Below are 12,477 nucleotides of genomic sequence, written 5' to 3' on the forward strand. Positions count from 1 at the left end.
AGCAGGCTCCGGGCTGAGCAGAGCTGGGTGCTGTTGTTCAGCAACTTCCCAAAAAGCCCCGAGCGTCACGGGGGGAGCGGGTGCCAGCTGGCAAGAGGCTGCGCTGGAGCTGCCCCCAGCCCGGAGGGGGCGAACGCACCTGACAGCGGCTCTGCCGGGCACAGAGGGGACAGGGGAGCTCCCCGGGCTGCCTCCAAGGTCGGGACCAGAAAATTCCCCGTGGTGGCTTCATTCAGAAGCACCGGCCTCTGGCAGAGGGGTGGGAAAGGGATCGCAAGCTCAGGGGTGCTCTGCCCCAGGGTGGGGGGGGGGGGGGTCAAGGTGACCCCTGCTACAACATCAAAAGATGCTCCAGTGTCCCCGGGGTAAGAACTGAGCACTGATGTCCCAGGGCACTGGCCATGCCTGCATCACATTCAGCACTTCATAAGAAGGCACCAAACCCTTGTGCCCCCTCAAGCCCCACCATCTGATGCATTCATGCTGGGACGAGGCATGTTTTAGGGTGCGTGCATAAACCACCCAGAGCAAGGAATAATGTGAGCCAGTCCCCCCAAGAGCTGAGAGCTGCATGGTGGGACCAAGGCACGCAGGGGGCTCAGCCCATCCTCAGACCATGCCCCAAACGCTGGCTCTCACCCTTGGATTCCCCACCCCCCAGTCCTGCTCCCAAGCACTGGTGGGGCAGCAGGACACCCGGGCACGCAGAGGGCACTGCACAGGCACACCGTGCTCCTGTCCTCTCGTTGGCACAGAGCTCATTAACACCGCAGGGCTGCGTGTCCCCTGAATCAGCACATCTCAGCCCTGCTCCCACCGCAACAACAACTTACAGGACAGCGAAAACCCGACCCGCAGGGGACGCGGCAGAGGGAACAACGCTACTCCCTGCAGAGGGGCACAGAACCTGCCCCAGGATCCCAAAGCTGGGCCGTGCCTCAGCTCACACCCAGGACCTCGCAGTCCCCCGGCTTCTAATGCCACGTTGGTAACAAGTTGATAAATTGGTATCAGCAGGGACGGAAAGGGCAGAGCAGGGTAACGAGAGAGCAACAGCGGTGGCAGAGCACGGGCTGGATCTTTTGGGGATGATAAATGAGCTGGGCCTGGCGAGCTCCCTGTCCTGGGCATGTCCCACAGCCGGGTCCCCTTCCACCCCGGGAGGGTGTGTGGGCTCCTGGCAGCCCCCGGCAGGGACCCACCTTCTCACACACCAGCAGAGCAAAAAGCAAAGAGAAGGCAGGCAGGGAGGGAGGGTCTGACACTTTGCACCTGTGGGTTCAGCTGTAAATGTTAGTGCAGTAAGGGACCAGCAGGAGAGGAAAAGTCGAGGCACCAGCAATTCATCACCCTGACCGACTGCTGTTCCTCCCCCAGCCCCTCCGTGTCCTGCCAGCTGAGGAGTGCTCAGCATAGGGCTGGCAGGATCCCACAATCCTTCAGGTTTCTTGTGATCAGCACAACGATGAGGGCAGAGCCACTTTCCGCAGCCCCACGGTGAGCTCAGCCTCCTCCTGCCCTTGGCACAGCCCCCGGCACCGAGCGATGCCAAAGCACAAGGAGGGCTCAGGGCTCCTGGAGGACACAGGTGAGCAGAGCACCAGGGCCCAGGGTGGAAGGGGTGAGGTGGGGACCCAAAGTGTTATGGCAGAAGAGGAATAAAGGCAGCTCAGCTGAGCTCTGGGGTGAAGGTGGGGATGTCACAGCGTCCGTGCCGGGCGGCGCCAGCCAAGGGATGGGGCAGGTGACAGCCCTGGCCCTTCACCTCTTAAAATAGACTCAAGGAGTGCAACCCGATGCAGTCACAGGGCAAGTCTTGGCCCAGCTGCTCCCCCCTGGCTCTTCCTAGCCACTACAAACAGGGGTGCTTTTTTTTTTTTTTCCCCCCAAATCCCTGTGAGATGGCAGCATCTCCTCCAGGCACAGGGCAGTGACACTGCATGTAGCACGGCTTTGCTGGTGCTGGACTTCCCCAACTGTTCTCTCCCTCCCATGCTGCTCGAGGCAAACTCTATCCTGGCCTTTGCTGAACTTGCTGCAACAATTTTCTCTTGGAAAATAAAATCCACAGAAACACTTCATGCTCAGGGAGGGATCTGAGCCCCAGCAGTGCCTTGTGCTCCTCTCACTTCTCCCTGAAGCTGCCACAAGCAAGATTCTGGAGAGGCTTTACCACATATGCAGGACTCAGAACAAGATTATCTCATAAAATATTAAAAGTCCCAATCCAGAGAGCCTGGCCAGCCCTGCTCTCCCTGCAGAGCCCAGCTGAATGTCCCTACAGCTGGGTTTCTGCTACAGCCATGTGAAGAGAGAAGGTAAAGATGGGCAGCCTGGTCAGGCTCTTAAATTTTGTTCCTAGGGACAAAAAGATGCTTCCAAGAGCCAAGCTGCCCTGGCAGGATGCAGCTGCAGCCCAGCACCCACCAGGCTCTGGTGCTGCCAGCCCTGCCCATTCTGTGCCCGAGGCAGCTCTCCCATAGCCACCCAGTGCAGTCCCAACCCCAGCACCCACTCTTGGGGTGAGCTGTCACCCCAAAGGCTGGGCCAGCAGAGGCCCTGAGCACCATGGTGCTGGTGGCTGTGTCCCCCCAGCCACGCCATGTCCCAGGAGAGCAGTGGTGAGGGACACCCAGCACAACAACAACTTACAGCAGAGAGCCAGGGTGTCAGCATGGACCCACAGCACAGACAAGCAGGGTCTTCCCTCTTGGCTCCCTTCACTCCCACATCCAGGTCAGGAGGTTTTCGGAGCAGAAATTGGCTTTCAAGTACATTTGCAGGTAGCTGGTGTTAAGGCAGGAGCCCTCCAGTTCAAGCTGGAGCTCTCGCAGGCTGCTGTATTACAGCCTAAATTAAACATTTCACACTGCTAAGCAAGTGACATTTGAAATCCAGTCATTGCAGGGGTATCAAATAAAGATATTTGCAATGGGATCTGTTCAAATCTATGTAGTGCTTTGGACAAGTCCATCAAAACAAGCACAGTGCTTTATTAAAATACGAGTTATCAAACACCCAATCTCCTGGGGGAGGCTCAGTAGCCCCTGCTGTGAGCTCAGCCATTCGGGGGCAGTAAATAAGCTGAGCCCTCCTGACCCTGCATAGTTCTGAAAGCTGTTTGTCCTGAAAAGTTAAGACTTTGCATTACTTCTGCCTTCTGATCTCAGAGCCTTCCCTGACCATATGTTGCACATATCTTAATCACCAGGACTGAAATACCACTCCCAAACTTTCCAGCTGATGAAAAAAGCCTGAAAAAGCATCTCTAGGTGAAAGGCAGATGACAGGTAAAAAGAATCCCAAATTTATTGTTTTCTTCGAATTTAGAGTGGGAGGAAGGAAAATGGGACGAGCCATGATTTTTTAATGTCTGCAGCTGGCAGTTCCCTATTTAATGTGACAGCATTCCTTTAAGAAAAATATGTTCATACACAGGAAAGAAAATAAATTGGCAAAGCAATTTGCTTTCAAGCCAGCCTGACAAGTCCCCACACAGACACTTTACTGTAGCCTTGGCTGAGCCCTGGTGGCCAGCACTCTGCTGGGCAGCGTCTGATCTGAGGGTTCAAGGGTGCTCATCTGGTTGACAAGCCCATCTGCTAGTACTGGGAGGAGTAATTTATCTCACAGATGGTATAAAGAAAGAGAGGAAGAAATAATTCACTTTGTGAGAGACAACAAGGAGACGCGTTGTCACGTTATCACGGTGACAACCCCATGATACGAACAGAGATGCTTGTTACAGTCTGAACCTGGCACCATCAAAAGGGTTTCTTCATTTGAGATGGGGGTGGGAGAGGTAAGGAAGAAAGGAAAAGGAGAGCAAAATCAAAGGCTGTGCTTACCATTTCTAAAGAAAGAAAGTTGGGAGAAAACCTTTGTGCAGAGCAATCAGTATCCAGGAGCTGAGGTGAGCACTGCATGGGCAAGTGGAGCATCAGCCATCCCAGTGGCCTCTGAGCCCTGCTCAGGGCAGCACAGAGGGGACACTGCTGTGCCAGTAGGGTCAGCAGGAGGAATGGGGCTGAGGGAGGCAAAACACCTTGGAGCCAGCTCAGGGGGATCCTGCAGACGAGGGGTCGCACCACACTCCAACCTCCTCCCCTGAGACCGGTGGCAGGACCAGGAGCTGCCACCAAGGGGTTCCCCAGGGGCAACAGGGACACAAGGGACCTGTCACAGAGTGATGAAGCAGCACTGGCCTCCAGGCTCAGCTCTCCCCTGGAAAAGCTGCAAAACCACTGGGCAGACAGTGCTGACAGGCAGGAAATCAAACAGGACACTAATTAATTGTCCGGGTCTTTCAGTGTCTCCTGGATATGCACTAATGAAGTTCTACATCACTCGCTGGCTAGAGAACAGAAAAAAGAGAAGAGTTTTAGAGCTCGGGTTTAATCAGCTCAGTGATAAGCGTGGCCCGGATCAGTCACCTCCTCTCCCCACGCTGCTTTTCTGTGGTTATCTGCAGCTCAGCAGCCTGTGGCTCCTGGGAGCTGGTGGGATTCACCCCCTCTGCCTGCAGCACCAGGAGGAAGGCACAGGAAGCCCCTGGCTGCAGCGTGAGCATCCTTTGCTGTAGCAGAGGTCGCCAGGGTCAGGAGGGAACCACATGCAGCCAATTAAACTGAGAAACCTTTGGTCCGAGAAGGGCAGAAGGCAGCAAGAGCTGGTTGCCAGCACAGGTGGTGGCTCTAATATTTATTTGGGCAGCACATTAATGCTATTTAATGAGCTCTAGTGGGTCAGCTTTCCTGTTTGGAAGGAATTCGTGAACAGACTCATGAAAAGTCGCTTGTCTCCCTGCTTTCCATGGACACAGGCTGGGTGTGCAGAGCCACAGTTGGGTCCCACCTTGGGCTGGGCGGGCACTGGAGGAGGCCCCAGTGATGGGACTGGGACTCACCCCCAGCACATGTTGAAGTTTTGCTTGTTTTCCTTCCCACTCTGCCCTGGGGCATCTTGGTGCCCACAGGAACCCAGAAACCTTGCTCAGCTCCATGCAAACACAGGGAGGAGCAGCATGGAAAACCCAGCTAGAGGAGAGGCTGGTTCTGCAGGGACATTCCCTTAGGAGCTGATGTTCCTCCAGCAGGGCCTGAGACACAGCCAGCAAATCCCAGGTGATAGGAAATGTGGTGGCAATGTGGCCCAGGCAGAGGGTCTGGCAGGTTGGACCCTGGGGGGCATGGCTGCCAGACAGCACAACCCATCCCTGCCAAGGGTTGGAGCATGTTCACGAGTGGGCATGGTGCCACCTCACAGATGGGTCTGGGGGAGGCAGCCAAGGCACAGTCCTATGGGCTGCCCCAGGGCCAGCATCCCAATGGGAACCCCCCTGAGCCAGAGCTCACTGCTGCCCTGGGGCTGCAGGTGGGACCGGAGGGCAGAATGTACTGCAGATAGGGAGCTCCAAAAGGGTCATCTCTCACCCCCAGCACCCGTGCCTGCACCCTGTGCCCACCTTGCTGTGTCCAGCACCCACCACAGCCCCCAGGCGTGGGGATGCCAGTGGAGGACGGGAAGGAGAGGCTCCTGGCAGCGGGCGAGCGGCAGAGGCGTTGCTGCTATGAAAACATGCGAGGGCTGTGTCTGAAAACATCTCCAGGAGCCAGCCACATAAATAGGCCCTTTATGGTGCTTCCCTGCTCTAAGACAGGCCCTTTCACAGCCACTGGCTCCGGCACGGCGGGGGGACTGGGCTAAAAGAGCTCTTCATGTGGGCGCGGGGGTGACCAGAGGCATCAGCAGCTGGGGTGGAGGTTGAGCAGAACCTCCTGGCCCAGCCTCCCCACACCAGCACCCACTGGGATGAGGGAAGAGCTGGCTTAGAGCAGGTTTTAGGGCAGCAGCAGTGGGGACAGCCAGGTGCAGCACCCATCAAGGCAGATTGGCACCGGAGATGCCACGCAGTGCCCAGGCAAGGGCATCACATACCTGCTCTGGGGCATCCCTAGAGGTGAGGCTGAGCTCCAGAACAGGACCCCCTGGTGCCTGTCCACAGCCCACCTCACACCTTCATGGACCTGGCTCAGCCCTTTGCAGGTCACACACTTGAGAAAGCAGCATGGCAAATCCTGGCTCTCCAACAGGATTTTCTGCTTGAAGGATGAGAGCCTCTGGCTGAGGCAATGGTTGGTTTGGTTCCCCTGGGTCCTAGCACCTAGGACCTGCCTTCACCATGGTCACCCGACCACAGTTCCCAGCACCAGCACCCCTCCCGAGCACGGGGTGCTCCCACTGCTCACCGAAAACAGCTCCTGTCCCCAAGCAGGAGCTGGGAGAAGGGCAGAGAGGGCAGGGACCAGGACGCAGTGACCCTGGGCTGTCACAGGACACGGGCAGCAGCTGCTCCGCCGCCTCCGCAGGGAGCGCACCTCGGCGCCACAGGACGCGGCACTAATTAATCAATGGTTTCATTAGGGAGGCGTCGTTAATTGAGCACCTCCGGTGGCCGTAGAGCCCCGTGACCCATCCGGTGTCAGAAGCTGCGTGTGCAGCAGCAGCAGCAGCACTTTACTTCTTTCAGCCGCATCTCTTTAATGCGATTACAATTCAGTTTGTGCCCCCTCAGCAGCCAACGTCCCCCCAGCGTGGGAAAGCTGGTGACTAAAGCAGTGGGTGAATGATTAGTGACTCAGCGGATAATTTTGCTCATCTCGTGGCTTTTTTTAGCACGGGGCGGACAGAGCTCCCACTGCAGAACCGGCACCACCACCGCTGCCACCCCCTGGGTGTCCCAGCACCTCGCTGCCCACCTGGGGCTGGGGAGCTTTTTGCAGGCATGGTTCTCCTCTGGAAAAAAAATAATAAAAAAAAGGCTTTGCCAGAACAAATCAGGCAAGGCTGCCGAGGGCTTTGGCTTTTTCTTAATTCTAACAGGTTTGGGGTTTTTGCTGTATGACCTGGGCAAAGGAAAGGGGAGCACTATGGCCCGGGCAAGGTTCATGCTGCACTGGAGCTGACCCAGCAGCAGCTTTTGTCAAGAGCAAAGCACTAAGCTCTTGTCTTGGTAGTAAGTGATGGATGGAAACACAAGGTGCCGGTTTGAATTAACAAGCTCTTTGAGCTGGAGTTCTGCCGTGAAACAAGCCAGAACAGAGTAAATTCTGCTGGAGAAAACCCCTTCCCGTGCCCTCGGCAGCAGCACAGGGGCATTGGCTCTGCCCCAGCTGTGCCAGCAGCCCAAGGACCACACAATGAGCCACATCCCAGAGGGCTGGAGACAGGTCACAAAGATGTCTCATGAATTTCCTCTCATCTTTACAGACAGGGCAGCTGCAGCACATCAGCCACCTGAGTGCTGAAGCTGGAGAGCCAGGGCCAGAGCTGGGTAGCTCCATGCCTGGTGGTGCCATCCCAGCTCCCAGCACTTCCAGCCCTCTGGTTGGTCAGTGCAGGAGCAGAGGTTGAGGTCCACATCCTTGACACCATCACTGACCCACACTGATCCGCCTCCATCCCAGCTCAGCCACCTCCAGGTCCTCTGTGCCACCTCCCCAGCACAGGGCCATTGGCAGGTGGTCCCTACACCAGTGACACCACTTCCAGGTGCTTCTGTCTCCCTGGGGAGGTGCTGATGGTCACCCAGCATCATCAAACACTCATGGAATGCACTGACACAGCCCCAGTGCAGCTCCCGAGGGGGCAGCTCAGCCATGGGGGGATAGAAGGGAAGGGGCACTGCCCCTCCCTGAAGTGCCTTTGCTTTCACTCTCTCCTTAATAATTTCCCAGCTGCTTCTCCATTTTAGCTGATAATGGGACTTCACTATCTATTGGGCTTGAGAGTCGCCTGCCTTGTTCAAGCTGAAGAAAATCAATTCCCCTCTCACTCAAGTCTTTCCAAGACAGATGAACTGAAGATCTCGCTTGCCTGAGCAAAATATTTATTCAGTCTGAGAACAGATTTGCTTTTGAACCTTCTATAAATACAGCTGAGGGCACCAATTTAATCCCTTACCAGAAGACCTAATTTTATTTGTTTTATGTTCTAAAAAAAATCCTCCTTTTTCCAATGCCTTGTCAGCAGGTGAAGGCACGCAGGAATTTTGACATCCCTGTGACAGGCAGAGCCCACCTCCTCCCTCAGCAGCCCCCTGCCCAGCACTGGTGGCCACCATCCCACATCACCCCCATCCACATGAGCCTCCCCAAACCAGCAGCCCTCACCTCTATCCACAGCCAGAAGAGGTTTTGTGCCTTATGTACTAATTAGTATTCAAACAGGCCAGCTTTTTATTAGCAATGCAGCTGACACTTGTCACAAGCCAGTGCCTGTCCCCATTGCTGTCCCCATGTGGAGGTGACATGCCATGCAGGGACCCTGTGCTGGGCCATGGCTTCACACTGGCCCTGATGACCTGGGCACAGGCAGCTGCCTGCACCCTGCCCTGCCTGCAACCCTGAGGGATCCCATGGGATCCTCATCCCATGGGATAAGCAGCTGGTCCCCCAGGCTGGGTCAGGCATTGCTGTGTCTCCACCACACGTGGCCTCTTGCCACGTCCCCTGCCATGGAAGGCTCCTCTGAAGGCCCCATGTGTCCTATGCCACAGCTGGCTTGTTAATTTGACACACTTATTAAATCACTATGATGTCTGTTTGCTAATTACCTCCCCTGGAAACCAGAGAGGACAGAAATTTGACATTGAGCTGTGGAAATCTGCAGCCCCATGGATGCTGCCAGGGGTGTGAGGGCAAGCTGAGGGCTGGAAAAGTTGGGTCTGCCAGAGCATCCACCTCCTGCCCCCCCCCCCTCCAAGCTCCACCACAGCTTTGGGACACGAGCAATGACCCCAGGAGCCCTGATGAACCCCTGGCACTCCATCTCTGGGGTGCCAGAGCTGCCCTTCCCACACCCTGTGCCCGCCTGGGCATGGATTAATCTGGGTGCACTTTAATCCTCTCAAGCCTTTCGTAACAGCACTCAAAAATAAGCCTGGAGAATTCCTAATACTTCTTGAAATTTTGGAGTTGGGATATTTATAGGCTCTGCTCTTGCGTGCAATGAGAGGGCTCTGCTGCCGGGGGGGACCCACTGCTGGCCCCCAGGGTCCCCCCCTGTCCTGCTCTGTGCCGCTCCCTGTCTCCAGCCAGCTCAGTAACAAGCTTCCCTTGTTTGGGATTTTTATTTTTTTTCCCCTAAAAACATTGCTGGGCTCCTCAGCAGCAAATCCATCCCCAGTGCACAGTTGGGCTCTGTGCTCTGAGGCCTCCAGCACTTCACATGAATTCAGACCAAGGTCAGGAGCATGCAGCCCCAGGAGGGCGAGGGGGGCAGATGACAAACAGTAATGGGACAAGTGACACTTCAAAAAATATTAAATAAATCCAGCCTGGAGGAGCCCGGCCAGCACTAAGACAGAATTGCTGGAAAAGTCCTGGAGAACCAATTCCTGTCCAGATGTGGGCTGGATCCTGGCAGGGGATGAGGTGCCTCACTGCAACTACACAGTGAAGTCAGCTCTGGCACTGAGCAGTGCTTGGGCCAGCCCAGCCCATCAGGGACAGGACATGGAACCCTCCAGGCCAGCCCTGACACCTCTCTCTGTCCCTCAGAGGGTTCTTGTTTTTTAAAACATTAATATTCAGCCAACATTCTTCTTTTTTGTATCTCTGTGACTTGCTGATTAAAGGAGGAGAGAGCTGCAGACTGTGCTGGTGCTGGATGAGGGAGCAGCACAAAACTGTCAGTTATTTCTCTACCAACATGGTGAAAATTCCTGCTGGAGATCTGTACCCACGAATTACCAAGGGGCTCCCCAAGAACTGCTGAACAGAGTTGTGCTGGGAAGCAGATACCAAAATTCTGGCAACTCTGGGTGCCAGAAGTTACTCATATCCACAAAAACCCACTGGGACCTGCTTGGTCAGGGCCACTCAGACACATCTGGGTGCAGAGAACTGGGGCTGCTCAATGTCCTTGTGCAGGGCAGAGCCAGGTCACTTGTCCTCTTCATCACCACTACAGCCACCTCCCCTTGGGAAGCAAAGGGCACACAGCCTGGTGTCCAGGATCCATCCTCCATCAGGATGAGGCCAGGACCTGTTCAGCTCCACCTCTCTTACTAAAGCAGCTGGCCAGGAGCTTGGGGACCAAGTAACCACTGGTGGACATTGACACCTCTGCCATGCTGACTCTGTCCAGGGCAGCAACACCACAGCACCTGCAAGGCCCAGGTCACTGATCCCACATCTCTCATGCTCCAGCACATAAGGAACAGGACCCAAAATAACCCCAAAAAGCTCTTGACCCTTTGCCACATGGCTATATAGAGATGTGACCTGCTGCTCTGCTTTCAAAGGCAGGAGAGATCTCAAAGGATGGTGAGAAGCAGCCTCTGATCCTACACTGACAACACCCACATCTAATGGCTCCTTCAAGCCCCCTCCAAGGGAGCAAGAGCCAGCACCAGCCACCAGAGCCAGATACGGGCACAGATCAGGACTTAACCTCGAAACGTTTCCCTTGCAACTTCCAAGAGATCTTTCTTATCAACTAATTAAAAAATTTCCATAATTAGGCCAAGGAAAATCACGACTCAGGAACGTTCCCATTTCAAAGCGGCACAAATCTGGTTTGCACCAAGAGCTCAGAGCCCCCACCACAGCTGGGCTCCCCCACCCCATCCGTGCTGGGGCTCAGCCCAGATTTGCACTGTCTGGGTCCTGCAGCCCCCCCTGATCTGCAGATCCCACAGGGAAGGGATTTAACCCCACACACACTCCCAAGCCCAGCCATCCCTCTGACAGGACCCTCCTGAATCCACCCCATTGCTGCAGATCAGCTGCTGGCTCCTGAAAACAGGCAGGTTCCCTTTTATGACTTAAAAAGCAAGTAAATTGTTGTGGTTCTAATAAAAAATGAGCACTTGTTCCCATGCAGCCGCAGACTGGATTTCCTTGAGAGCACAGATATCATTCTTGACAGGGGCTTCCTGACACATAAATTATGACACTATTTTGGAGGCAATCTCAACACATCAGACAAGGAAACAGCCTTTGTACATCACAATATTGTTTCTAAATTGACAAATAGACCCTCATGGGCTTCATTACTCTGCTCCGGGCGCACATTTTTGCATGTTTATTTTCCCTAGAAATGATTAAAGGGCTGCAGAACTGTGGGCTCTGGGTTTGGAAGCCCTGACTGAGCTGAGGAACAGGATGTGGAGCTCAGAGAAGGGCTCTCTGTTCCCATGAGGTTAAAGTCCAGAACACTTTAATGCCTTGTGCTTCCAGGACAGGTTTGCTTCCAGTCCTGGAAATTTAACAGTGTAAAGTAACTTGATTGGCATGTTCAGTACTCATTTGAGAGCACTGGCACAAAGGGTCTCATTTATTCTGTACTAGACATACACTGTGCACTTGTAGAAACACGTAGATCTCCACAGAAATGCCAGATCAAAGATGGAAGAGTCAGGAGAAGGCAGGCAGAAGAGAAGGATGGAAAGCAACCCCCATCCAGCAGGCAGCCCATGCCCAAGCAGGATGATATCTCCCAGCATAAAATCACCCTCAGGCTTTCCTGAGCAGCCCCCAACCCTCACCCACCACACCTGGGACACACATCCTGCAAGGTCCAGCCATGGGGACAAGGCCCTGAGGCCAGCGAGCCACCAACCCCAGCAAATATTTCTTGTTACCAGGACCTATTAAGCCAACCTGCTGATCCACCCATCCCAGAGTCTGCCTTGTTCCAAAGGAGCAGAACAGCCCTCGAGCAGCACCGGAGACGGAGCCAAGGGGTGGGAGCTTGAGGATGCTCGTGCAGGAGACACAGTGGGAAGTCACAGCTCAGCGTGACGTCACCAGCCTGATAACAGCAAAGCTCTGCACATCTGCACACAGAGAGACACATCCAGCATTTTGTCAGACTATTTTTTTTGCCTGCTGCACGTGGCAGGTGACAGAACAAGCACGCAGCCCCCCAGCACACATTTCCACCTGCTGGCCCTCAGCTCTGCATATGGCAGGAGAGTTTCTGGGCAGCAGAGTCACTCCAGCAGCTGCTGAGGGACCCCCGTGGTTCTTCCCATCCCCACTGAGCTGTGTCAGCCAAGTGACAGACATCACTCAGAGAAGCCAGCGCGGGGCTGGATGCTCCATTGGAAAACACCTGCAACCACTTTAAAAACTCAGGGATTGTGGATCTGTGCTGGCCACAGAAGCTCCTGGCCAGGCTGGCAGCAGGGACAGAGCCTCGTTTATTTGTGGCTGTCACACACAGCAGCCCTGCCCAGAGATGCTATTTCCAGGCGCCGTGCCCCACACACAGACAGTGGATGACACAAAACATCTCAGCTCCCCATCCAGACACCCTGGAGATTCGCAGAGATGAGGACGAGTTTTGAGCAGTGCTGAGCTGCACAAGGCCAGCTCCTGACTCCCATTTTCACTGGAAATTGCTGTCATACTCTACTTGGTGCAGCGGTGCTGCCAGCTTGCACAGTACCCACAAACACACCCAGGGCAG

Source organism: Calypte anna, chromosome 27, assembly GCF_003957555.1.
Source record: "Calypte anna isolate BGI_N300 chromosome 27, bCalAnn1_v1.p, whole genome shotgun sequence".
Taxonomy (NCBI): Eukaryota; Metazoa; Chordata; class Aves; order Apodiformes; family Trochilidae; genus Calypte; species Calypte anna.